This window comes from Nannobrachium achirus (genome assembly GCF_963921795.1).
Source record: "Nannobrachium achirus genome assembly, chromosome: 22".
NCBI lineage: Eukaryota > Metazoa > Chordata > Actinopteri > Myctophiformes > Myctophidae > Nannobrachium > Nannobrachium achirus.
In genome coordinates this window covers 55,229,296-55,257,000 of record NC_137829.1, presented here as the reverse complement: position 1 = coordinate 55,257,000, position 27,705 = coordinate 55,229,296, and positions in this window count along the sequence as shown.

The following is a 27,705-nucleotide window of genomic DNA, read 5'->3' as shown; positions in this document are numbered from 1 at the left end:
GGGCCTCGGCCTGGGACTGCAGAGTAGCCAGGGACCCCCTGGAGTTCCGGGGACCCCCGGGGACCACCGCCAAAAAGCTAAAAAATGACCAAATGATCCCCCCAAAGGGGCTGCTCACAGGGAATTCCCCGGGACCACGACTCCTGGTGCTCCGGAACGACGCACCAGGTCGCGCCCCTAGTGGAGGACCCCCCGCCACTGCAGCGCAAATAAAATGCTGTAACTCGATCTAGGAACGACCGGGAGAGCTGGGGCCGGTACCCACGCGTCCGCCTCGGCGGCCCGGAGACGGCCGTTCATAGAGCGCCACCTAGTGGCAGACCCCTGCAACTGCAGTCTGCTAAAAAGGCTTTAACTCGGCCCCGGAGCGACCGGGAGAGACGGGGACGGCACCCAGGGGGTCCCCGGCGGCAGGGCCACCGCCTGGGCCCCGAGGGACCCCTGGAGCTCCAGGGACCCCCAGGGACCCCAGCGCCACCGGGAAAAGAAATATGGAGAATACTCAATTAGCCGATCTACAAGCTATTGCTCCGGATCCAGCCTACTGTAGGCTAGTGAAGCCATCTAAACTCTCCACTTCCCTAATCTATTCTCCCACTGTGCTGGACTTGGATGTGCTGGGCTGTGCTGGACTCTATCAGGCTCTGGTGGGCTGTTTTTGGCTCTGGTGGGCTGGGCTGGGCTCTGGTAGGCTATACAGGGCAGTACTGTAGTATAGCCTAGGCATGTTCTGGTGTAGATGGACACTAATATGGGTATAAGTAACTCAGAGCGTACTAATGGAACCAAATGGACCCTACTAATGGAACCAAATGGACCCTAATATGGGTATATGTAACTCAGAGTGTACTAATGGAACCAAATGGACCCTAATATGGGTATATGTAACTCAGAGTATACTAATGGAACCAAATGGAGCGGCCCTGCCATGAACTAGAAACACCACATAGTGTTGTCTTGTATGCCTGTTTACATCTGCCCACACTCATAATAGTATGTTGGTCCGTCTTTAGAACACGAAGGGTTCCCAGTTCGATCCCGGGCTCCCCCTGAGTTAATGTCGAAGAGTCCTTAAGCAAGACTCTGAACCCCTAACTGCTCCTGATGAGCAGGTTGGTGCCAAGCATGGTTTCCTCTGCCATCGCTGTATGAATGTGTGTGTGTGAATGGGTGAATGTAATGAATGTGTGTGTGAATGGGTGAATGTAGTGCACAATCTATGTAAAGTGCCTTGGATAAAAGTGCTATATAAATGCACCATTTACCATTTATGGGATAGGTCAGGGGTCTTCAATAGGGGGTCCGGCACCCCTAGGGGGTCCTCAGAGCTACTGCAGGGGGCCCTGTTGTAACAGAATGTGTGATAGGAACGTCTTTAGTTCTGTTGTAACAGAATCTTTGTGTGACGGGAACGGTGTACATTACACCCCTATTCTGAGGGAAATAGCAGATCTACAAGCTTGAGCTTGCAGTCCGGCTATTTTAGGCAAAGAGGTTTGATGTAGAAGTAAAACATAAGTGGAGACCAAGTACAGCCTTGTTAAGCATTTCATGTCATGAAAGGTGCTCTACAAATAATGTTTATTACTAGTAAGACGCCTCAGGGCGACATGCGACCTTGCCAAGGTCGCGCCAATTCTTGGCCATTTGGCCAGTGATGTATATCGGACCAGTTACCCATATATGGAGATCCATGTACTGTATATAGTACATCCCTTTTATGCCCATACATGGAGATCCCTGTCTGAACCAGCCACACAGATATGGGCCATGTCTTGGCCATCTGGCCAGTGATATAGTATATATATCAATGACATCAGGGATCTTCATACATGGGCATAAAAGGGATTCTAGGAATACCCATATATGGACTTTTAAATAGGTGATGTCACCTATGATATCACCTGTGATGTCACAGTGATGTGTCTGGTGTAGTGCTGTGCACCCTGGTCTGGCCTATTCAAGCCAGGTCCAGCCTGTAATGGCCTGGTGGAGACATCTAACTACCCCCCTTCCCTGGTCTATACTCCTACTTGGCAGGACTGGGCTGGACTTAGGTATGCTGGAGCTCTATTGGGCTCCTGTGGGCTGTATTGGGCTCTGGTGGGCTGTGCTGTGCTTTGCTGGGCTTTGTTAGGCTGTATGGGGCAGTACTGTACTATAGCTTAGAAATATTCATGTAAAACTATTGGCTGTGGCGTGCACACAAAATCATGTGGTAACTCAATATGGTTATTGTGAGGCTGAAGATGCTTTCCATCATAGTGACATGCAGAAAAAAACTGTCCATATAGTATGGTTTACATAGAAGTCATGCCTTAGTGTACACGGCCAATAGTTTTACATGAACATGCCTAGGCTATACTACAGTACTGCCCTGTATAGCCTACCAGAGCCCAGCCCAGCCCACCAGAGCCCAAAACAGCCCACCAGAGCCCAAAACAGCCCACCAGAGCCTGATAGAGTCCAATCCAGCACAGCCCAGCACATCCAAGTCCAGCACAGTGGGAAAATAGATTAGGGAAGTGGAGAGGTTGGATGGCTTCACTAGCCTACAGTAGGCTGGATCCGGCTTGAATAGGCCAGACCAGGGTGCACAGGACTGCACCAGACTCCACCAGGCTGCTCCATACTCCAGCCAGCTCTGTAGATCCTGTGTACACGGCACTCCTAACTCGAACGGTCAAGGGAAAGGGTCGTTTTAGGCGTCAAAACGGGCCCTTTGTCCTTAAAATGAATAAAAAAATCTAAAAAATATGTTTTGTTTTAGGCCGGACACACTTTTCATATTTGAAGCATGCCTGATCCGATGGAATGGGTTTCGTGTCTCTCCGACACTTTGAACCCTTTACGATTGCGAAAAAGACACCGAAACCCGGATTTTTGTCCTTAAAATCAATAAAAAAATCTAAAGAAATCCGTTTGTTTTACGTAGGAAACACTTTTCATATTTGAAGGATGCCTGATCCGATGGAATGGGTTTCGTGTCTCTCCGACAATTTTAACCCTTTATGATTGCGAAAAAGACACGAAATTTGCACGCCACCAACACGATTACACATTCTTTCGGATAAAAGACACATATTCTGACTTACTTTTTGACGCTGAATCCAACAAACCCGGTCTCGTGTCTCTACGACACTCCTAACTCGCAAGGTCAAGGAAAAAGCCACTGTGTACACGGGCAAGTTTTACATGACTTTGTGTACACGGCCAATAGTTTTACATGAACATGTCTAGGCTTTAGTATTGTACTGCCTCGTATAGCACAACAGAGCCCAGCACAGAACAGCACAGCCCACCAGAGCCCAATACAGCCCCCCAGAGCCCAATAGAGTCCAGCAAACCTAAGTCCAGCCCAGTCCTGCCGAGTAGGAGTATAGACCGGGGAAAGGGGGTAGTTAGATGACTCCACCAGGCCATTACTGTCCAGATCTGGCTTGAATAGGCCAGACCAGGGTAGACTGCACCAGACTCCACCAGGCTGCTCCAAGCTCCAGCCAGCTCTGTAGATCCTTGCACATGCGATTAACCACTGTGTACACGGGCAATAGTTTTAAGTTTTACATGAACCCTCAGAGGGACACTGTGGGCTTATCAAGTGGTCCATGGCCGGTTCTCAAAGTGAGGTCAGGGGGCCCACAGTGTCCCTCTGAGGGGACACGGCACAGACCGTGTACACAAAGGGCAGGAGCAAGTGTTCAAGTCCCATAGAATCTATGGGAAATGTACACAGGCGTGTACAAAGTCAGTAGTTTTACATGAACCCTCAGAGGGACACTGTGGGCTTATCAAGTGGTCCATGGTCGGTTCTCAAAGTGAGGTCGGGGACCCTCAGAGGGACACTTTGGGCTTATCAAGTGGTCCATGGTCGGTTCTCAAAGTGAGGTCGGGGGACCCTCAGAGGGAGACTGTGGGCTTATCAAGTGGTCCATGGTCGGTTCTCAAAGTGAGGTCGGGGGACCCTCAGAGGGACACTGGGCTTATCAAGTGGGAGCACAAAGTTGGTGAGGGGGGTACTAGCTATAGTAGGATGATCAGGCTTGTCGAGGCCAAAGGGTGTACTAGAGTCTTAACACCTTCCAAGCCCCGGCAGAACCCCCTGAACCCCGGTACTGCCGTGCAATCAGCGTTTTATTTATAAACATATTTTAAAAAACAAACACACCAAATGATAAACAACGCGCGCGGGTCGTTCAGTGCAAGCCAGCAGGACGTGCACACACTACGTGTTTGGGCGGCCACTTACTTAGAAGCTGCTGCTGGCTGTATTTCTGCCGTTCATTTGCATGGAGCGAGATGGGGTAATCCGCGAGAAAAAACAGCGTTCGAAAGTACATTACGTCCTCGTCGCACGCACATCGATCTAATTCCATGTATTCCGGTCATTCCGAAGCCTTGATTTCGCCTGTCGTCTGGTCGAAAAAGACGAGGGGATGGGCTAAACCAGGCTGCAGCACACACAGTGAAGGGGAACGTAATGGCCGCTCGTGGAGCCAGTGGCAGAGCCAGCCGATGACGTCATCACGTTTCTGACGTGATCCGATTGCACAACGTCTCTTAAAGAGACAGAGCACGACCTGCGACTGTATTTTTCAAAAAATTATGATTAATTTCATAAATTACGGCGAAGTACGGGAATAGACGATTGGCTGATGGGACCCAGTAGGAAGTCCGAGGGAGTGCGGCCAGGCTTAGAAGGTGTTAATAGGCACCATTAGGTTGTTCTAGGCCATTGTCTGCCCTTTAGCTGCTCACACAATTGAGACCAAACACTGTGTACAGGAGCCTTAGTTTGTGTGTACATGACCAATAGTTTTAAATGGATATTTCTAGTCCATCGCACACAGCCACCTTGTGCACCCTTGGTTGGTTCGTCTTTGTTTGGGAAGGAGGGACTTTGAGGATGTACCTCACTTTGAGAACCGACCATGGACCACTTGATAAGCCCACAGTGTCCCTCTGAGGGTCCCCCGACCTCACTTTGAGAACCGACCATGGACCACTTGATAAACCCACAGTGTCCCTCTGAGGGTCCCTCGACCTCACTTTGAGAACCACCACGGACCACTTGATAAGCCCACAGTGTCCCTCTGAGGGTCCCCCGACCTCACTTTGAGAACCGACCAAGGACCACTTGATAAGCCCACAGTGTCCCTCTGAGGGTTCTCCGACCTCACTTTGAGAACCGACCATGGACCACTTGATAAGCCCACAGTGTCCCTCTGAGGGTCCTCCGACCTCACTTTGAGAACCACCACGGACCACTTGATAAGCCCACAGTGTCCCTCTGAGGGTCCTCCGACCTCACTTTGAGAACCACCACGGACCACTTGATAAGCCCACAGTGTCCCTCTGAGGGTCCTCCGACCTCACTTTGAGAACCGACCATGGACCACTTGATAAGCCCACAGTGTCCCTCTGAGGGTCCTCCGACCTCACTTTGAGAACCACCACGGACCACTTGATAAGCCCACAGTGTCCCTCTGAGGGTCCTCCGACCTCACTTTGAGAACCACCACGGACCACTTGATAAGCCCACAGTGTCCCTCTGAGGGTCCCCCGACCTCACTTTGAGAACCACCACGGACCACTTGATAAGCCCACAGTGTCCCTCTGAGGGTCCTCCGACCTCACTTTGAGAACCGACCATGGACCACTTGATAAGCCCACAGTGTCCCTCTGAGGGTCCTCCGACCTCACTTTGAGAACCACCACGGACCACTTGATAAGCCCACAGTGTCCCTCTGAGGGTCCTCCGACCTCACTTTGAGAACCACCACGGACCACTTGATAAGCCCACAGTGTCCCTCTGAGGGTCCCCCGACCTCACTTTGAGAACCACCACGGACCACTTGATAAGCCCACAGTGTCCCTCTGAGGGTCCTCCGACCTCACTTTGAGAACCGACCATGGACCACTTGATAAGCCCACAGTGTCCCTCTGAGGGTCCTCCGACCTCACTTTGAGAACCACCACGGACCACTTGACAAGCCCACAGTGTCCCTCTGAGGGTCCTCCGACCTCACTTTGAGAACCACCACGGACCACTTGATAAGCCCACAGTGTCCCTCTGAGGGTCCTCCGACCTCACTTTGAGAACCGACCATGGACCACTTGATAAGCCCACAGTGTCCCTCTGAAGGTCCTCCGACCTCACTTTGAGAACCACCACGGACCACTTGATAAGCCCACAGTGTCCCTCTGAGGGTCCCCCGACCTCACTTTGAGAACCACCATGGACCATATGGCTCTCTGCTGCCCTACATTGGGAAATTGTAGTCGGCACAGGTGCCGTACACGACACCCTGTTGCAAGCGTACACGCCCCATTATAACTATGGGGGCGTGTACGCTCGCGTGTACTTCGAGCTTATATTTTTCTATTGGAACTCCCTATCGTGTACGGCTTAACTATTGTTAATATTATTGTAATATTATTTTAATATTATTTTTTAATTAATTTTTTTTAATATTATTTTAATATTATTTTAATGTTATTTTTTTAAATATTATTTTAATATTATTTTAATATTATGTTTTAATTAATTTTAAAATAATATTAAAATAATATTAAAAAAAATAATTAAAAAATAATATTAAAATAATATTAAAAAAATTAATTAAAAAATAATATTAAAATAATATTAAAATAATTAATTAAAAAATAAATTAAAATAATATTAAAAAAATTAATTAAAAAATAATATTAAAATAATATTAAAATAATATTAAAAAAATTAATTAAAAAATAATATTAAAATAATATTAAAAAAATTAATTAAAAAATAATATTAAAATAATATTAAAAAAATTAATTAAAAAATAATATTAAAATAATATTAAAATAATATTAAAAAAATTAATTAAAAAATAAATTAAAATAATATTAAAAAACTTAATTAAAAAATAATATTAAAAAAATTAATTAAAAAATAATATTAAAATAATATTAAAATAATATTAAAATAATATTAAAATAATTAATATTATTGTAATATTATTTTAATATTATGTTTTAATTAATTTTTTTTAATATTATTTTAATATTATTTTAACATTATTTTTTTATTATTTTTTTTAATATTATTTTAATATTATTTTAATATTATGTTTTAATTAATTTTAAAATAATATTAAAAAAATTAATTAAAAAATAATATTAAAATAGTATTAAAAAAATTAATTAAAAAATAATATTAAAATAATATTTAAAAAATTAATTAAAAAATAATATTAAAATAATATTAAAATAATATTAAAAAAATTAATTAAAAAATAATATTAAAATAATATTAAAATAATATAAAAAAAATTAATTAAAAAATAATATTAAAATAATATTAAAATAATATTAAAAAAAATAATATTAAAATAATATTAAAATAATATTAAAATAATATTAGATCTACAAGCACCTGCCAGGGACACAGTTTGGTTGGCCTGTATAAGCCTTGCTGTCAACACACTACTACACCAACCATCACCTGCCTACCAATCAGGTCACCAAGCCAGGTGTGGTCAATTAGTGCCTGTCTTTTGATCAGTGCCTCCTGCCAAGTGGCCTCAGTCTTTCTTTGGAGTTCACTAGGAGAGAAGCATGTTTGAGCTCAGAGCAAAGTGTGTTTGTTTTCCATTTGGACTTACTGTGTTTTGTTGGTGTGTTTGCAACCAAGACCAAAGGAATAGCATATGCACATCGCCTAACTTACAGGGCAGTACTGTAGTATTATAGCCTAGGCATGTTCATGTAAAACTATTGGCCGTGTACACTAAGGCATGTAGAAACTAGGGTACACAGTGGATAATCCCATCAACGAGGAGCCACAGGACTGGCGGGAGCCTTGAGCAGCCTGGTGGGGACCCCGGGTTTCCAGGGGGTCCCTGGCTGGTTCCCAAAGTGTGGTTTGGGGACCCCCAGGGTTTCCATGGCTGGTTCACAACAGCCTAGTACATTCATGGCTGGTTCCCAAAGTGTGGTTCGGGGACCTCTGGGGGGCCTTACAGGGTTTCAAAGGGGTCCTTGGCTGGTTCCCAAAGTGTGGTTCGGGGACCTCTCTGGGTCCCTGAGGGGTTTCTGGGGCCTTGGCCTTGGACTGCAGAGTCCGGGGACTACCGATCAGGGACCACCTCCGCTCCTGTCCGACTTTGGGGCCTCGGCCTGGGACTGCAGAGTAGCCAGGGACCCCCTGGAGTTCCGGGGACCCCGGGGACCACCGCCAAAAAGCTAAAAAATGACCAAATGATCCCCCCAAAGGGGCTGCTCACAGGGAATTCCCGGGGACCACGACTCCTGGTGCTCCGGAACGACGCACCAGGTCGCGCCCCTAGTGGAGGACCCCCCGCCACTGCAGCTCAAATAAAATGCTGTAACTCGATCTAGGAACGACCGGGAGAGCTGGGGCCGGTACCCACGCGTCCGCCTCGGCGGCCCGGAGACGGCCGTTCATAGAGCGCCACCTAGTGGCAGACCCCTGCAACTGCAGTCTGCTAAAAAGGCTTTAACTCGGCCCCGGAGCGACCGGGAGAGACGGGGACGGCACCCAGGGGGTCCCCGGCGGCAGGGCCACCGCCTGGGCCCTGAGGGACCCCTGGAGCTCCAGGGACCCCCAGGGACCCCAGCGCCACCGGGAAAAGAAATATGGAAAATACTCAATTAGCCGATCTACAAGCTATTGCTCCGGATCCAGCCTACTGTAGGCTAGTGAAGCCATCTAAACTCTCCACTTCCCTAATCTATTCTCCCACTGTGCTGGACTTGGATGTGCTGGGCTGTGCTGGACTCTATCAGGCTCTGGTGGGCTGTTTTTGGCTCTGGTGGGCTGGGCTGGGCTCTGGTAGGCTATACAGGGCAGTACTGTAGTATAGCCTAGGCATGTTCTGGTGTAGATGGACACTAATATGGGTATAAGTAACTCAGAGTGTACTAATGGAACCAAATGGACCCTACTAATGGAACCAAATGGACCCTAATATGGGTATATGTAACTCAGAGTGTACTAATGGAACCAAATGGACCCTAATATGGGTATATGTAACTCAGAGTATACTAATGGAACCAAATGGAGCGGCCCTGCCATGAACTAGAAACACCACATAGTGTTGTCTTGTATGCCTGTTTACATCTGCCCACACTCATAATAGTATGTTGGTCCGTCTTTAGAACACGAAGGGTTCCCAGTTCGATCCCGGGCTCCCCCTGAGTTAATGTCGAAGAGTCCTTGAGCAAGACTCTGAACCCCTAACTGCTCCTGATGAGCAGGTTGGTGCCAAGCATGGTTTCCTCTGCCATCGCTGTATGAATGTGTGTGTGTGAATGGGTGAATGTAATGAATGTGTGTGTGAATGGGTGAATGTAGTGCACAATCTATGTAAAGTGCCTTGGATAAAAGTGCTATATAAATGCACCATTTACCATTTATGGGATAGGTCAGGGGTCTTCAATAGGGGGTCCGGCACCCCTAGGGGGTCCTCAGAGCTACTGCAGGGGGCCCTGTTGTAACAGAATGTGTGATAGGAACGTCTTTAGTTCTGTTGTAACAGAATCTTTGTGTGACGGGAACGGTGTACATTACACCCCTATTCTGAGGGAAATAGCAGATCTACAAGCTTGAGCTTGCAGTCCGGCTATTTTAGGCAAAGAGGTTTGATGTAGAAGTAAAACATAAGTGGAGACCAAGTACAGCCTTGTTAAGCATTTCATGTCATGAAAGGTGCTCTACAAATAATGTTTATTACTAGTAAGACGCCTCAGGGCGACATGCGACCTTGCCAAGGTCGCGCCAATTCTTGGCCATTTGGCCAGTGATGTATATCGGACCAGTTACCCATATATGGAGATCCATGTACTGTATATAGTACATCCCTTTTATGCCCATACATGGAGATCCCTGTCTGAACCAGCCACACAGATATGGGCCATGTCTTGGCCATCTGGCCAGTGATATAGTATATATCAATGACATCAGGGATCTTCATACATGGGCATAAAAGGGATTCTGGGAATACCCATATATGGACTTTTAAATAGGTGATGTCACCTATGATATCACCTGTGATGTCACAGTGATGTGTCTGGTGTAGTGCTATGCACCCTGGTCTGGCCTATTCAAGCCAGGTCCAGCCTGTAATGGCCTGGTGGAGACATCTAACTACCCCCCTTCCCTGGTCTATACTCCTACTTGGCAGGACTGGGCTGGACTTAGGTGTGCTGGAGCTCTATTGGGCTCCTGTGGGCTGTATTGGGGTCGCTTGGGCTGTGCTGTGCTTTGCTGGGCTCTGTTAGGCTGTATGGGGCAGTACTGTACTATAGCTTAGAAATATTCATGTAAAACTATTGGCTGTGGCGTGCACACAAAATCATGTGGTAACTCAATATGGTTATTGTGAGGCTGAAGATGCTTTCCATCATAGTGACATGCAGAAAAAAAATGTCCATATAGTATGGTTTACATAGAAGTCATGCCTTAGTGTACACGGCCAATAGTTTTACATGAACATGCCTAGGCTATACTACAGTACTGCCCTGTATAGCCTACCAGAGCCCAGCCCAGCCCACCAGAGCCCAAAACAGCCCACCAGAGCCCAAAACAGCCCACCAGAGCCTGATAGAGTCCAGTCCAGCACAGCCCAGCACATCCAAGTCCAGCACAGTGGGAGAATAGATTAGGGAAGTGGAGAGGTTGGATGGCTTCACTAGCCTACAGTAGGCTGGATCCGGCTTGAATAGGCCAGACCAGGGTGCACAGGACTGCACCAGACTCCACCAGGCTGCTCCATACTCCAGCCAGCTCTGTAGATCCTGTGTACACGGCACTCCTAACTCGAACGGTCAAGGGAAAGGGTCGTTTTAGGCGTCAAAACGGGCCCTTTGTCCTTAACACCTTGACGTCCGAAATAGAATGGTGGTTGGTAGATTAGCCGTGACATTTCTATTATTGTATTGTGATCTGAGACATAATATTATGTTTATAAACATGACCCCGCAGCCCCTCCATCTTGAACAGCGCCGCTGTTTTTTCTTTTTTTTTCCCCAGGCCAGTAACTCACCATGATTTTCTCGATTTCCGTTGGGATAGAATGGGGGTTTTGGCCAATCGTCGATGTCCCCGTGCGTTTCGCGTGCGCGATCCTTTCACGTAAATGTCCCCGCAAATAGTCCATGTGTGACTGAAGAACAGAACTGAAAAGTTTCGCTAGCATAGCCCCAAGCATGGCTGCTGTAGGAGCTCGAGTGTGCAGACAGCAAACGGATGGCTGGGAGTAGCCTTGGAGAAGGAGAGGCGCTGACGTCACCTCTGCTTCATGCACGGTCTGCATGAGCTATCAGTGCACGAGTGGTGACTAGGGAAGGTTAGACGATCGCCGATTTTCGGATCAAAAGCTTTTATTCCGGTTTTAAAGACAAAGTCCGGGAATGTACGACGTGGCTGAGAGTCCCTGGGGGGATGTGCGATATAGTACGGTTTTAACATTAAGGGGCTCCCCGTGGCTTAGAAGGTGTTAAAATGAATAAAAAAATCTAAAAAATATGTTTTGTTTTAGGCCGGACACACTTTTCATATTTGAAGCATGCCTGATCCGATGGAATGGGTTTTGTGTCTCTCCGACACTTTGAACCCTTTACGATTGCGAAAAAGACACCGAAACCCGGATTTTTGTCCTTAAAATCAATAAAAAAATCTAAAGAAATCCGTTTGTTTTACGTAGGAAACACTTTTCATATTTGAAGGATGCCTGATCCGATGGAATGGGTTTCGTGTCTCTCCGACAATTTTAACCCTTTATGATTGCGAAAAAGACACGAAATTTGCACGCCACCAACACGATTACACATTCTTTCGGATAAAAGACACATATTCTGACTTACTTTTTGACGCTGAATCCAACAAACCCGGTCTCGTGTCTCTACGACACTCCTAACTCGCAAGGTCAAGGAAAAAGCCACTGTGTACACGGGCAAGTTTTACATGACTTTGTGTACACGGCCAATAGTTTTACATGAACATGTCTAGGCTTTAGTATTGTACTGCCTCGTATAGCACAACAGAGCCCAGCACAGAACAGCACAGCCCACCAGAGCCCAATACAGCCCCCCAGAGCCCAATAGAGTCCAGCAAACCTAAGTCCAGCCCAGTCCTGCCGAGTAGGAGTATAGACCGGGGAAAGAGGGTAGTTAGATGACTCCACCAGGCCATTACTGTCCAGATCTGGCTTGAATAGGCCAGACCAGGGTAGACTGCACCAGACTCCACCAGGCTGCTCCATGCTCCAGCCAGCTCTGTAGATCCTTGCACATGCGATTAACCACTGTGTACACGGGCAATAGTTTTAAGTTTTACATGAACCCTCAGAGGGACACTGTGGGCTTATCAAGTGGTCCATGGCCGGTTCTCAAAGTGAGGTCAGGGGGCCCACAGTGTCCCTCTGAGGGGACATGGCACAGACCGTGTACACGAAGGGCAGGAGCAAGTGTTCAAGTCCCATAGAATCTATGGGAAATGTACACAGGCGTGTACAAAGTCAGTAGTTTTACATGAACCCTCAGAGGGACACTGTGGGCTTATCAAGTGGTCCATGGTCGGTTCTCAAAGTGAGGTCGGGGAACCCTCAGAGGGACACTGTGGGCTTATCAAGTGGTCCATGGTCGGTTCTCAAAGTGAGGTCGGGGACCCTCAGAGGGACACTTTGGGCTTATCAAGTGGTCCATGGTCGGTTCTCAAAGTGAGGTCGGGGGACCCTCAGAGGGACACTGTGGGCTTATCAAGTGGTCCATGGTCGGTTCTCAAAGTGAGGTCGGGGGACCCTCAGAGGGACACTGGGCTTATCAAGTGGGAGCACAAAGTTGGTGAGGGGGGTACTAGCTATAGTAGGATGATCAGGCTTGTCGAGGCCAAAGGGTGTACTAGAGTCTTAATAGGCACCATTAGGTTGTTCTAGGCCATTGTCTGCCCTTTAGCCCTTTTACTCACCATGATTTTCTCGATTTCCGTTGGGATAGAATGGGGGTTTTGGCCGATCGTCGATGTCCCCGTGCGTTTCGCGTGCGCGATCCTTTCACGTAAATGTCCCCGCAAATAGTCCATGTGTGACTGAAGAACAGAACTGAAAAGTTTCGCTAGCATAGCCCCAAGCATGGCTGCTGTAGGAGCTCGAGTGTGCAGACAGCAAACGGATGGCTGGGAGTAGCCTTGGAGAAGGAGAGGCGCTGACGTCACCTCTGCTTCATGCACGGTCTGCATGAGCTATCAGTGCACGAGTGGTGACTAGGGAAGGTTAGACGATCGCCGATTTTCGGATCAAAAGCTTTTATTCCGGTTTTAAAGACAAAGTCCGGGAATGTACGACGTGGCTGAGAGTCCCTGGGGGGATGTGCGATATAGTACGTTTTTAACATTAAGGGGCTCCCCGTGGCTTAGAAGGTGTTAAAATGAATAAAAAAATCTAAAAAATATGTTTTGTTTTAGGCCGGACACACTTTTCATATTTGAAGCATGCCTGATCCGATGGAATGGGTTTCGTGTCTCTCCGACACTTTGAACCCTTTACGATTGCGAAAAAGACACCGAAACCCGGATTTTTGTCCTTAAAATCAATAAAAAAATCTAAAGAAATCCGTTTGTTTTACGTAGGAAACACTTTTCATATTTGAAGGATGCCTGATCCGATGGAATGGGTTTCGTGTCTCTCCGACAATTTTAACCCTTTATGATTGCGAAAAAGACACGAAATTTGCACGCCACCAACACGATTACACATTCTTTCGGATAAAAGACACATATTCTGACTTACTTTTTGACGCTGAATCCAACAAACCCGGTCTCGTGTCTCTACGACACTCCTAACTCGCAAGGTCAAGGAAAAAGCCACTGTGTACACGGGCAAGTTTTACATGACTTTGTGTACACGGCCAATAGTTTTACATGAACATGTCTAGGCTTTAGTATTGTACTGCCTCGTATAGCACAACAGAGCCCAGCACAGAACAGCACAGCCCACCAGAGCCCAATACAGCCCCCCAGAGCCCAATAGAGTCCAGCAAACCTAAGTCCAGCCCAGTCCTGCCGAGTAGGAGTATAGACCGGGGAAAGGGGGTAGTTAGATGACTCCACCAGGCCATTACTGTCCAGATCTGGCTTGAATAGGCCAGACCAGGGTAGACTGCACCAGACTCCACCAGGCTGCTCCATGCTCCAGCCAGCTCTGTAGATCCTTGCACATGCGATTAACCACTGTTTACACGGGCAATAGTTTTAAGTTTTACATGAACCCTCAGAGGGACACTGTGGGCTTATCAAGTGGTCCATGGCCGGTTCTCAAAGTGAGGTCAGGGGGCCCACAGTGTCCCTCTGAGGGGACATGGCACAGACCGTGTACACGAAGGGCAGGAGCAAGTGTTCAAGTCCCATAGAATCTATGGGAAATGTACACAGGCGTGTACAAAGTCAGTAGTTTTACATGAACCCTCAGAGGGACACTGTGGGCTTATCAAGTGGTCCATGGTCGGTTCTCAAAGTGAGGTCGGGGAACCCTCAGAGGGACACTGTGGGCTTATCAAGTGGTCCATGGTCGGTTCTCAAAGTGAGGTCGGGGACCCTCAGAGGGACACTTTGGGCTTATCAAGTGGTCCATGGTCGGTTCTCAAAGTGAGGTCGGGGGACCCTCAGAGGGACACTGTGGGCTTATCAAGTGGTCCATGGTCGGTTCTCAAAGTGAGGTCGGGGGACCCTCAGAGGGACACTGGGCTTATCAAGTGGGAGCACAAAGTTGGTGAGGGGGGTACTAGCTATAGTAGGATGATCAGGCTTGTCGAGGCCAAAGGGTGTACTAGAGTCTTAATAGGCACCATTAGGTTGTTCTAGGCCATTGTCTGCCCTTTAGCTGCTCACACAATTGAGACCAAACACTGTGTACAGGAGCCTTAGTTTGTGTGTACATGACCAATAGTTTTAAATGGATATTTCTAGTCCATCGCACACAGCCACCTTGTGCACCCTTGGTTGGTTCGTCTTTGTTTGGGAAGGAGGGACTTTGAGGATGTACCTCACTTTGAGAACCGACCATGGACCACTTGATAAGCCCACAGTGTCCCTCTGAGGGTCCCCCGACCTCACTTTGAGAACCGACCATGGACCACTTACTATATACCCTAACTATTGTTAATATTATTTTAATATTATTTTTTAATTTTTTTTTTAATATTATTTTAATATTATTTTAATATTATTTTAATATTATTTTAATATTATTTTAATATTATGTTTTAATTAATTTTAAAATAATATTAAAAAAAATAATTAAAAAATAATATTAAAATAATATTAAAAAAATTAATTAAAAAATAATATTAAAATAATATTAAAATAATATTAAAAAAATTAATTAAAAAATAATATTAAAATAATATTAAAAAAATTAATTAAAAAATAATATTAAAATAATATTAAAAAAATTAATTAAAAAATAATATTAAAATAATATTAAAATAATATTAAAATAATATTATAAAAAATAATTAAAACATAATATTAAAATAATATTAAAATAATATTAAAAAAATTAATTAAAAAATAATATTAAAATAATATTAAAATAATATTAAAAAAATTAATTAAAAAATAATATTAAAATAATATTAAAATAATATTAAAAAAATTAATTAAAAAATAATATTAAAATAATATTAAAATAATATTAAAATAATATTATAAAAAATTAATTAAAAAATAATATTAAAATAATAATATTAAAAAAATTAATTAAAAAATAATATTGAAATAATATTAAAATAATATTAAAATAATATTAAAATAATTAATATTATTGTAATATTATTTTAATATTATTTTTTAATGAATTTTTTTAATACTATTTTAATATTATTTTAATATTATTTTTTAATTAATTTTTTTAATATTATTTTAATATTATTTTAATATTATTTTAATATTATTTTTTAATTAATTTTTTTAATATTATTTTAATATTATTTTAATATTATTTTTTAATTAATTTTTTTAATATTATTTTAATATTATTTTAATATTATTTTAATTAATTTTTATATTATTTTTTAATTAATTTTTTTAATATTATTTTAATATTATTTTTTAATTAATTTTTTTAATATTATTTTAATATCATTTTTTAATTAATTTTTTAAATATTATTTTAATATTATTTTAATATTATTTTAATATTATTTTTTAATTAATTCTTTTAATATTATTTTAATATAATTTTTTAATTATTTTTTTTAATATTATTTTAATATTATTTTTTTAATATTATTTTAATATTATTACCCTTATTGGAATAGGTGTGCACTTGCAGCAGTTTCTATGGCCGGTGTTCATGGCCAAATTCCGGGTCCCACTGCGCAGCCTGTGGGGGCGTGAAAATTAAGGGGACAGACTCTACATGTCCTCTGGGCCCATCTCTGCGCGTTGACACCACTTGTTCGCCCACCAGTCCTACAGATGACCCACACTGATTCTTTTTCCTTTGTTTACATTTTTAGGGTACTACTTGCAGTTCATGCATGCTCCCACAGTGTGGCAGGCTACTATTTTGCAGTTCATGCATGCTTCCACAGTGTGGCAGGCTATGAGCCAAAACTATTAGACATGTGCTCTGTGAATTATGTCATTTCATTTCAACTTTTATTTAGTTCTCAGTAACAGACAGAGGGATGGTACCCTCTTTTTACAACAAATTAAGGCTGAAGACACTTTCCAGCATAGTGACATGCAGAACAAACTGTCCATATAGTATGGTTTACATAAAAGTCAGTTGTCTTTCACACACACACACACACACACACACACACACACACACACACACACACACACACACACACACACACACATATATATATATATATATATATATTTCATTTATTTATTTAATAAATATTTTTCATCACAATTGGGTTTGTGGGGAGCCATCCCTGCTTCAAGCTGTCACAGCACGGCACCAACACTTCAAACTAGTTAAAAAACCCAATACAGCAGATCTACAAGCACCGCACAGATCTACAAGCACCTCACACATGCCAGGGACAGAGTTAGGTTGGCCTGCATAAGCCTTGCTGTCAACACACTATACTACACCACTCAGGCCACCAAGCCAGGTGTGGTCAATTAGTGCCTTCTTTTGATCAGTGGCTTCTGCTTGATGAGTGGCACCAGTCTGTCTTTGTTCACTGGTCAGTCAAGTTCACTGGGAGAGAATATGTTTCAGATCAGTGCAAGTGTATTTGTTTTCCATTTGGACTTACTGTGTTTTGTTGGTACAGTATGCGTGCGACTAACATATTTCTCATAATTCCAATTTGTTTGTTGTTTAATTAGCCGGATTGTGAATGCCCTGCATTTTTCTTTCATCTTTAGAACCACACATGTGTAACAAAACAGAGTGGTGATCATTTGGTGTGGGTGAAGAGAAGAAAAACATTTCATTAAAGGAGTAGTTCACCCCCAAAGTGACTTTTTTTCTATTGAACTCAAGTCTCCATGGCGTGAGTAATACATTGAAAAAATAAGTCATTTTGGGGGTGAACTACTCCTTGAATGTCAGTTTTGTGGTGTTTTGACTGGACACCCTGAGGATATTGCCAGATAGACAGACAGACAGACAGACAGACAGACAGACAGACAGACAGACAGACAGACAGAGAATTGTAGGCCTTGCATTTATTTGACTTGGTTCCACAGATGGCGAAAATAGCTAATCTTCAAGCTCACAATGCCTCACTGTTTGGACAAAGAGTTGAGGCGTTACATTTTGTAAAACACGGTCTTGTGAAAATAGCAGATCTACATGCTCACAACACCTCAAAACGCAGGGCGGCGTGAGCATGTAGATCTGATATTTTCACAATTTCTGCCTCTAATATTTAATTTATCATTTTAAAAGTATTAAAAAGTCCTTAAATTGTCTCTTTAGAAATGTGCAGATAGCCTCTGTACACTGTTGAGTGGAAAAACAATGTTTCACATTAAGCTAATCATTTGGGACCACCCAAGATCATTTGGAGACCCCTCTAGGGGTCCCATAGTTGAACCACTGACTTATAAGGGGAGTATGGAGACCCCTCTAGGGGTCCCATAGTTGAACCACTGACTTATAAGGGGACTATATGAGGCTGGATCCGTCTGGAACACTGCACTATAGGCTCTCGCCAGCTCTGTAGCTCTCCACACTTGAACAGTTGTGTCCTTAAATTCAATTATAATAATTAACCCTAACCCTGTGTACACAGCCAATAGTTTTACATGAACATGTTCAGGCTTTAGTACTGTACTGTCTCGTGTAGCCCAACAGAGCCCAGCACAGCACAACACGGCCCACCAGAGCCCAATACAGCCTACCAGAGCCCAATAGAGTCCAGCAAACCTAAGTCCAGCCCAGTCCTGCCGAGTAGGAGTATAGACCGGGGAAAGGGGGTAGTTAGATGACTCCACCAGGCCATTACTGTCCAGATCTGGCTTGAATAGGCCAGACCAGGGTAGACAGGACTGCACCAGACTCCACCAGGCTGCTCCATCATCCAGCCAGCTCTGTAGATCCTTGCACATGCGATTAACCACTGTGTACACGGGCAATAGTTTTACATGAGTTTGTGTACACGGGCAATAATTTTACATGACTTTGTGTACATGGCCAATAGTTTTACATGACCATGTCCAGGCTTTAGTACTGTACTGCCTCGTGTAGCCCAACAGAGCACAGCACAGCCCACCAGAGCCCAATACAGCCCACCAGAGCCCAATAGAGTCCAGCAAACCTAAGTCCAGCCCAGTCCTGCCCAATAGGAGTATAGACCAGGGAAGGGGGGTAGTTAGATGACTCCACCAGGCCATTACAGTGACTGTAATGGCAGACCAGGGTAGACAGGACTGCACCAGACTCCACCAGGCTGCTCCATGCTCCAGCCAGTCTCTCCGACAATTTTAACCCTTTATGATTGCGCACCAGGCTGCTCCATGCTCCAGCCAGTCTCTCCGACAATTTTAACCCTTTATGATTGCGAAAAAGACACGAAATTTGCACGCCACCAACACGATTACACATTCTTTCGGATAAAAGACGCTTATTCTGACTTACTTTTTGACGCTGAATCCAACGAACCTGGTCTCGTGTCTCTACAACACTCCTAGCTTGAAAGGTCAAGCAAAAGGTCAAGGCAGGCTTCAAAAGCGGCCTTCTGTCCTTAAAATCAATAAGAAATTCAAAAAAAATCCGTTTGTTTCAAGCAGGACATCAATTTCATCGTTGAAGGATGCCCGATCCGATGGAATTGGTTTCGTGTCTCTCCGACACTTTAAAACCTTTAAAACTGCGCCAAAGTCACTCTACCTCGGAGTTTGGACCTTAAAATCAATAGAAAAATAAGAAAAAAACATTCTGTTTTAAGCAGGCCACTTATTTCATATTTGAAGGATCCCCGATCCAATGGAATTGGTTTCGGGTCTCTCCGACAAATTTAACCCCTTCCGTTTGCGAAAAAGACACGAAATGCGGGCGCCACGAACATAATTTAAATTTTTTTTTGATAAAAAACACTTATTCCGACTTACTTTTTGACGACAAGTCCGTTGGTGCTGGTGCCGTTGTTTGAAAATCTTTCGGTCCGTTTCTAACACTTCTAGAAGGGCTAGCTCGGGTTCTAGGGGGCGTAGAGACAAACGGGAAACAGATTCTTGATCTGCTCACCGAGACGGACGCACTGATGTGTGTTTCATTTCTGAGCGACCCATAGGGGGCTAACCCTAATTCCAACTAGGGTTACGTTTTACTCCACACAGAAACGTCGTAGAGAGATGATACACACATCAGTGTGTTCGTATCGCAGAGACGAACAAGCCTATATAACTGTCCTCGCACACAAACACTCCTGTGAGTTGATTGGTAACTTTGGTTTGCTGGCCAAAAGGCTCTAAGGGGTATACACTCTATGAGCCTTGTGAAATTGGAAATCCCAGGGATAAAAAGGCCGTAGAGGGACATATGAGATATCAAAATGTCCGTCTCGGAGAGCACTACAACATATCTCAGAACCGAGTTCCGGTCTCGTGTCTCTACAACACTCCTAATTCGAAAGGTCAAGGAAAAAGCCACTGTGTACACGGGCAATAGTTTTACATGACTTTGTGTACACGGCCAATAGTTTTACATGAACATGTCTAGGCTTTAGTACTGTACTGCCTCGTATAGCCCAACAGAGCCCAGCACAGCACAGCACAGCCCACCAGAGCCCAATACAACCCACCAGAACCTAATAGAGTCCAGCAAACCTAAGTCCAGCCCAGTCCTGCCCAGTAGAGTATAGACCAGGGAAGAGGGGTAGTTAGATGGCTCTACCAGGCCATTAAAGCCCATATCGAGCTTGAATAGGCCAGACCAGGGTGCACAGGACTGCACCAGGCTGCTCCATGCTCCAGCCAGCCCTGTAGCTCCTTGCACATGCGATTAACCACTGTGTTCACGGGCAATAGTTTTACATGAGTTTGTGTACACGGGCAATAGTTTTACATGAGTTTGTGTACACGGCCAATAATTTTACATGAACATTTCTTGGCTTTAGTACTGTACTGCCTTGTATAGCCCAACAGAGCCCAGCACAGCACAGCAGAGCCCAATACAGCCAACCAGAACCCAATAGAGTCAAGAAAACCTAGGTCCAGCCCAGTAGGAGTATAGACCAGGGAAGGGGGGAAGTTAGATGGCTCAACCAGGCCATTACAGGCCGTATCCGGCTTGAATAGGTCAGACCAGGGTGCACATGACTGCACCAGACTCCAACAGGCTGCTCCAGCCTCGAGCCAGCCCTGTAGCTCCTTAAACATGCAATTATAGACTGTGTACACGGGCAATAGTTTTACATGAGTTTGTGTACACGGCCAATAGTTTTACATGAACATGTCTTGGCTTTAGTACTGTACTGCCTCGTATAGCCCAACAGAGCCCAGCACAGCACAGCACAGCCCACCAGAGCCCAATACAACCCACCAGAACCTAATAGAGTCCAGCAAACCTAAGTCCAGCCCAGTCCTGCCCAGTAGAGTATAGACCAGGGAAGAGGGGTAGTTAGATGGCTCTACCAGGCCATTAAAGCCCATATCGAGCTTGAATAGGCCAGACCAGGGTGCACAGGACTGCACCAGGCTGCTCCATTCTCCAGCCAGCCCTGTAGCTCCTTGCACATGCGATTAACCACTGTGTACACGGGCAATAGTTTTACATGAGTTTGTGTACACAAGCAATAGTTTTACATGACTTTGTGTACACGGCCAATAGTTTTACATGAACATGTCTTGGCTTTAGTACTGTACTGCCTTGTGTAGCCCAACAGAGCCCAGCACAGCACAGCACAGCCCACCAGAGCCCAATACAACCCACCAGAACCTAAGAGAGTCCAGCAAACCTAAGTGCAGCCCAGTCCTGCCCAGTAGAGTATAGACCAGGGAAGGGGGGGTAGTTAGATGGCTCTACCAGGCCATTACATGCCATATCCGGCTTGAATAGGCCAAACCAGGGTGCAAAGGGCTGTACCAGACTCCACCAGGCTGCTCCATGCTCCAGCAAGCCCTGTAGCTCCTTGCAGATGCGATTAACCACTGTGTACACAGGCAATATTATTACATGAGTTTGTGTACACAGGCAATAGTTTTACATGAACATGTCTTGGCTTTAGTACTGTACTGCCTCGTATAGCCCAACAGAGCCCAGCACAGCACAGCCCACCAGAGCCCAATACAGCCCACCAGAACCTAAGAGAGTTCAGAAAACCTAAGTCCAGCCCAATCCTACACAGTAGGAGTATAGACCAGGGAAGGGGGAAGTTAGATGGCTCAACCAGGCTATAACAGGCCGGATCCACCTTGAATAGTCCAGACAAGAGTGCACAGGACTGCACCTGTCTCCACCAGGCTCCAGCCAGCCCTGTAGCTCCTTGTTAATGTGATTAACCACTGTGTACACGGGCAATTGTATTACATGAGTTTGTGTACACGGGCAATAGTTTTACATGAGTTTGTGTACACGGCCAATAGTTTTACATGAACATGTCTTGGCTTTAGTACTGTACAATATAGCCCAACAGATCCCAGCACAGCCCACCAGAGCCCAAATGCTTCCCACCAGAGCCCAATAGGGTCCAGCACAAGTCCAGTCCCATTTGCCCAGTGTGAGTATAGACCAGGGAAGAGGGGTATATAGATTGCTGCACCAGGCCATTACTCTATCGGGCTTTGGCTGGCTGTACTTTGCTTTAGTGGGCTGTGCTGTGCTGTGCAGGGTTCTGTTGGGCTATACGAGGCAGAACTGTACTTAAGCCCAGACATGTTCATGTAAAACTATTGGCCGTGTACACGAACTCATGTAAAACTATTGCCCGTGTTCACGGTTAATCGCATGTGCAAGGAGCTACAGGGGTCCACCGCTAGGTGGCGCTCTACGCACAGCTGTCTCCGTGCCACCACTCCCGGTCGCTCCTAGCCCGAGTTACAGCATTTTATGTGCGCTGCAGTGGCAGGGGGTCCTCCACTAGGGGCTGCGAGCACTTTTGCATCCGTTATGGAGCACCAGGCGTCGGTGGTCCCCGGAATTCCCCGTGAGCAGCCCCGTTGGGGTGGTCATTTGGTCATTTTTGCAGTTTTCGGCAGCGGCACCAGGGGGTCCCTGGGTGTCCATGGATTTCCAGGGGTCCCGGAAACTTTGGGACCAGCCATGGAGCTCCTTCGAAACCCCTCATGGACCCCCAGAGGTCCCCGAAACAACTTTGGGACTAGCCATGGCTGTCCCAGGCTTTTGTGAACCAGCCATGGAAACCCTGGGGGTCCCCAAACAACACTTTTGGAATCAGCCATGGATCCCCTTGGTAACCCCTCAGGGACCCCCAGAGGTCCCCAAACCACACCTTGGGAACCAGCCAAGGCAGTACTTGGCTGTATGAAGCTCAACCATGCAGTAGTAGGCTAGACTATGGCTCTCTGCTGCCCCCCATTGAGAAAGGATAGTCGGCACAGAGACCGGGCTTCGTGATCGTGAAGCGTGAACACGAGCCTTAGGAACTCGAGCAAATGATCGCGTCGTGTACACCGGCTCGAGTGTGTACACCGGCCACAGGATTTTGAATTGAAACTGCCTGAAGTGTTCGTCAGTATTATTGTTTTTTTAATATTATTTTAATATTATTATTTTAATATTATTTTAATATTATTTTTTTAATATTATTTTAATATTATTTTTTTAATATTATTTTAATATTATTTTTTTAATATTATTTTAATATTATTTTAATATTATTTTAATATTATTTTTTAATTAATTTTTTTAATATTATTTTAATATTATTTTAATATTATTTTTTAATTATTACCCCTATCGTTAAATCGGTCCACGAAGCCGAGGTCCTAGGGCTGGTGTACACGACAAATTTCCAAACCCCGCTGTGTGTTCCCTGGGGGCGTGAAAAATAAGGGGGTGGGCTCTACATGTCCTCTGGGACCCCATCTACGTATGGACACCACTTGTTCGCCCATCCGTCTTACGGATGCTTTTTTATTCCATTTTATTTGTTTTAGGGTCCTATCTTGCAGTTCAAGCCTATTTCCACAGGGTGGCAGGCTACTTTCCCAACCTACTGGAGGTGAACATGCAGGGGCGTCAATTGGGTATGGCAAGCTATGGCAGCTGCCATACCTTGGCTACAGGGGGGAAATAATTAAATGTACTTTTCATCGTGCCTGTTGCTAAGGTATGGCAACATGATTGGTGTCTTGCAAGACACCAGTCATGTTGCCATACCTTAGCCTTTCCTGAACTGACGCCGCTGTGAACATGTGTACACAGCCAGCATATTACTCAATGCCAAACTTTGCACACACACTCCTTGCCTGCCAATCCACAACCTCCACCCCTCCAGGGACCCCCAGGGCTTATCTCCCGATTAGGACACTTTCCAGCATAATGACATGCAGAACAAACTGTCCATATAGTATGGTTTACATAAAAGTCAGTTGTCTTTCACACACACACACACACACACACACACACACACACACACACACACACATATATATATATATATATATATATATATATATATATATATATATATATATATATATTTCATTTATTTATTTCATAAATATTTTTCATCACAATTGGGTTTGTGGGGAGCCATCCCTGCTTCAAGCTGTCACAGCACGGCACCAACACTTCAAACTAGTTAAAAAACCCAATACAGCAGATCTACAAGCACCTCACAGATCTACAAGCACCTCGCACATGCCAGGGACAGAGTAGGTTGGCCTGCATAAGCCTTGCTGTCAACACACTATACTACGCCACTCAGGCCACCAAGCCAGGTGTGGTCAATTAGTGCCTTCTTTTGATCAGTGGCTTCTGCTTGATGAGTGGCACCAGTCTGTCTTTGTTCCCTGGTCAGTCAAGTTCACTGGGAGAGAATGTTTCAGATCAGTGCAAGTGTATTTGTTTTCCATTTGGACTTACTGTGTTTTGTTGGTACAGTATGCGTGCGACTAACTAATATTTCTGATAATTCCAATTTGTTTGTTGTTTAATTAGCCGGATTGTGAATGCCCTGCATTTTTCTTTCATCTTTAGAACCACACGTGTGTAACAAAACAGAGTGGTGATCATTTGGTGTGGGTGAAGAGAAGAAAAACATTTCATTAAAGGAGTAGTTCACCCCCAAAGTGACTTTTTTTCTATTGAACTCAAGTCTCCATGGCGTGAGTAATACATTGAAAAAATAAGTCATTTTGGGGGTGAACTACTCCTTGAATGTCAGTTTTGTGGTGTTTTGACTGGACACCCTGAGGATATTGCCAGATAGATAGACAGACAGACAGACAGACAGACAGACAGACAGACAGAGAATTGTAGGCCTTGCATTTATTTGACTTGGTTCCAACAGATGGCGAAAATAGCTAATCTTCAAGCTCACAATGCCTCACTGTTTGGACAAAGAGTTGAGGCGTTACATTTTGTAAAACACGGCCTTGTGAAAATAGCAGATCTACATGCTCATAACACCTCACAACGCAGGGCGGCGTGAGCATGTAGATCTGATATTTTCACAATTTCTGCCCCTAATATTTAATTTATCATTTTAAAAGTATTAAAAAGTCCTTAAATTGTCTCTTTAGAAATGTGCAGATAGCCTCTGTATACTGTTGAGTGGAAAAACAATGTTTCACATTAAGCTAAACATTTGGGACCACCCAAGATCATTTGGAGACCCCTCTAGGGGTCCCATAGTTGAACCACTGACTTATAAGGGGAGTATGGAGACCCCTCTAGGGGTCCCATAGTTGAACCACTGACTTATAAGGGGAGTATATGAGGCTGGATCCGTCTGGAACACTGCACTAGGCTCTCGCCAGCTCTGTAGCTCTCCACACTTGAACAGTTGTGTCCTTAAATTCAATTATAATAATTAACCCCTGTATATACGGGCAATAGTTTTACATGACTTTGTGTACACAGCCAATAGTTTTACATGAACATGTCTAGGCTTTAGTACTGTACTGCCTCGTATAGCCCAACAGAGCCCAGCACAGAACAGCACAGCCCACCAGAGCCCAATACAGCCCCCCAGAGCCCAACAGAGTCCAGCAAACCTAAGTCCAGCCCAGTCCTGCCGAGTAGGAGTATAGACCGGGGAAAGGGGGTAGTTAGATGACTCCACCAGGCCATTACTGTCCAGATCTGGCTTGAATAGGCCAGACCAGGGTAGACAGGACTGCACCAGACTCCACCAGGCTGCTCCAGCCAGCTCTGTAGATCCTTGCACATGCGATTAACCACTGTGTACACGGGCAATAGTTTTAAGTTTTACATGAACCCTCAGAGGGACACTGTGGGCTTATCAAGTGGTCGATGGCCGGTTCTCAAAGTGAGGTCGGGGGGCCCACAGTGTCCCTCTGAGGGGACACGGCACAGACCGTGTACACGAAGGGCAGGAGCAAGTGTTCAAGTCCCATAGAATCTATGGGAAATGTACACAGGCGTGTACAAAGTCACCAGTAGTTTTACATGAACCCTCAGAGGGACACTGTGGGCTTATCAAGTGGTCCATGGTCGGTTCTCAAAGTGAGGTCGGGGACCCTCAGAGGGACACTGTGGGCTTATCAAGTGGTCCATGGTCGGTCCTCAAAGTGAGGTCGGGGGACCCTCAGAGGGACACTGTGGGCTTATCAAGTGGTCCATGGTCGGTTCTCAAAGTGAGGTCGGGGGCCCACAGTGTCCCTCTGAGGGGACACGGCACAGACTGTGTACACGAAGGGCAGGAGCAAGTGTTCAAGTCCCATAGAATCTATGGGAAATGTACACAGGCGTGTACAAAGTCACCAGTAGTTTTACATGAACCCTCAGAGGGACACTGTGGGCTTATCAAGTGGTCCATGGTCGGTTCTCAAAGTGAGGTCGGGGGACCCTCAGAGGGACACTGTGGGCTTATCAAGTGGTCCATGGCCGGTTCTCAAAGTGAGGTCGGGGGGCCCACAATGTCCCTCTGAGGGGACACGGCACAGATTGTGTACACGAAGGGCAGGAGCAAGTGTTCAAGTCCCATAGAATCTATGGGAAATGTACACAGACGTGTACAAAGTCACCAGTAGTTTTACATGAACCCTCAGAGGGACACTGTGGGCTTATCAAGTGGTCCATGGTCGGTTCTCAAAGTGAGGTCGGGGACCCTCAGAGGGACACTGTGGGCTTATCAAGTGGTCCATGGTCGGTTCTCAAAGTGAGGTCGGGGGACCCTCAGAGGGACACTGTCGGCTTATCAAGTGGTCCATGGTCGGTTCTCAAAGTGAGGTCGGGGGACCCTCAGAGGGACACTGTGGGCTTATCAAGTGGTCCATGGTCGGTTCTCAAAGTGAGGTCGAGGGACCCTCAGAGGGACACCGTGGGCTTATCAAGTGGTCCATGGTCGGTTCTGAAAGTGAGATCGGGGGACCCTCAGAGGGACACTGTGGGCTTATCAAGTGGTCCATGGTCGGTTCTCAAAGTGAGGTACATCCTCAAAGTCCCTCCTTCCCAAACAAAGACGAACCAACCAAGGGTGCACAAGGCAGCGGTGTGCGATGGACTAGAAATATCCATTTAAAACTATTGGTCATGTACACACAAACTAAGGCTCCTGTACACAGTGTTTGGTCTCAATTGTGTGAGCAGCTAAAGGGCAGACAACGGCCTAGAACAACCTAATGGTGCCTATTAAGACTCTAGTACACCCTTTGGCCTCGACAAGCCTGATCATCCTACTATAGCTAGTACCCCCCTCACCAACTTTGTGCTCCCACTTGATAAGCCCAGTGTCCCTCTGAGGGTCCCCCGACCTCACTTTGAGAACCGACCATGGACCACTTGATAAGCCCACGGTGTCCCTCTGAGGGTCCCTCGACCTCACTTTGAGAACCGACCATGGACCACTTGATAAGCCCACAGTGTCCCTCTGAGGGTCCCCCGACCTCACTTTGAGAACTGACCATGGACCACTTGATAAGCCCACAGTGTCCCTCTGAGGGTCCCCCGACCTCACTTTGAGAACCGACCATGGACCACTTGATAAGCCCACAGTGTCCCTCTGAGGGTCCCCGACCTCACTTTGAGAACCGACCATGGACCACTTGATAAGCCCACAGTGTCCCTCTGAGGGTTCATGTAAAAC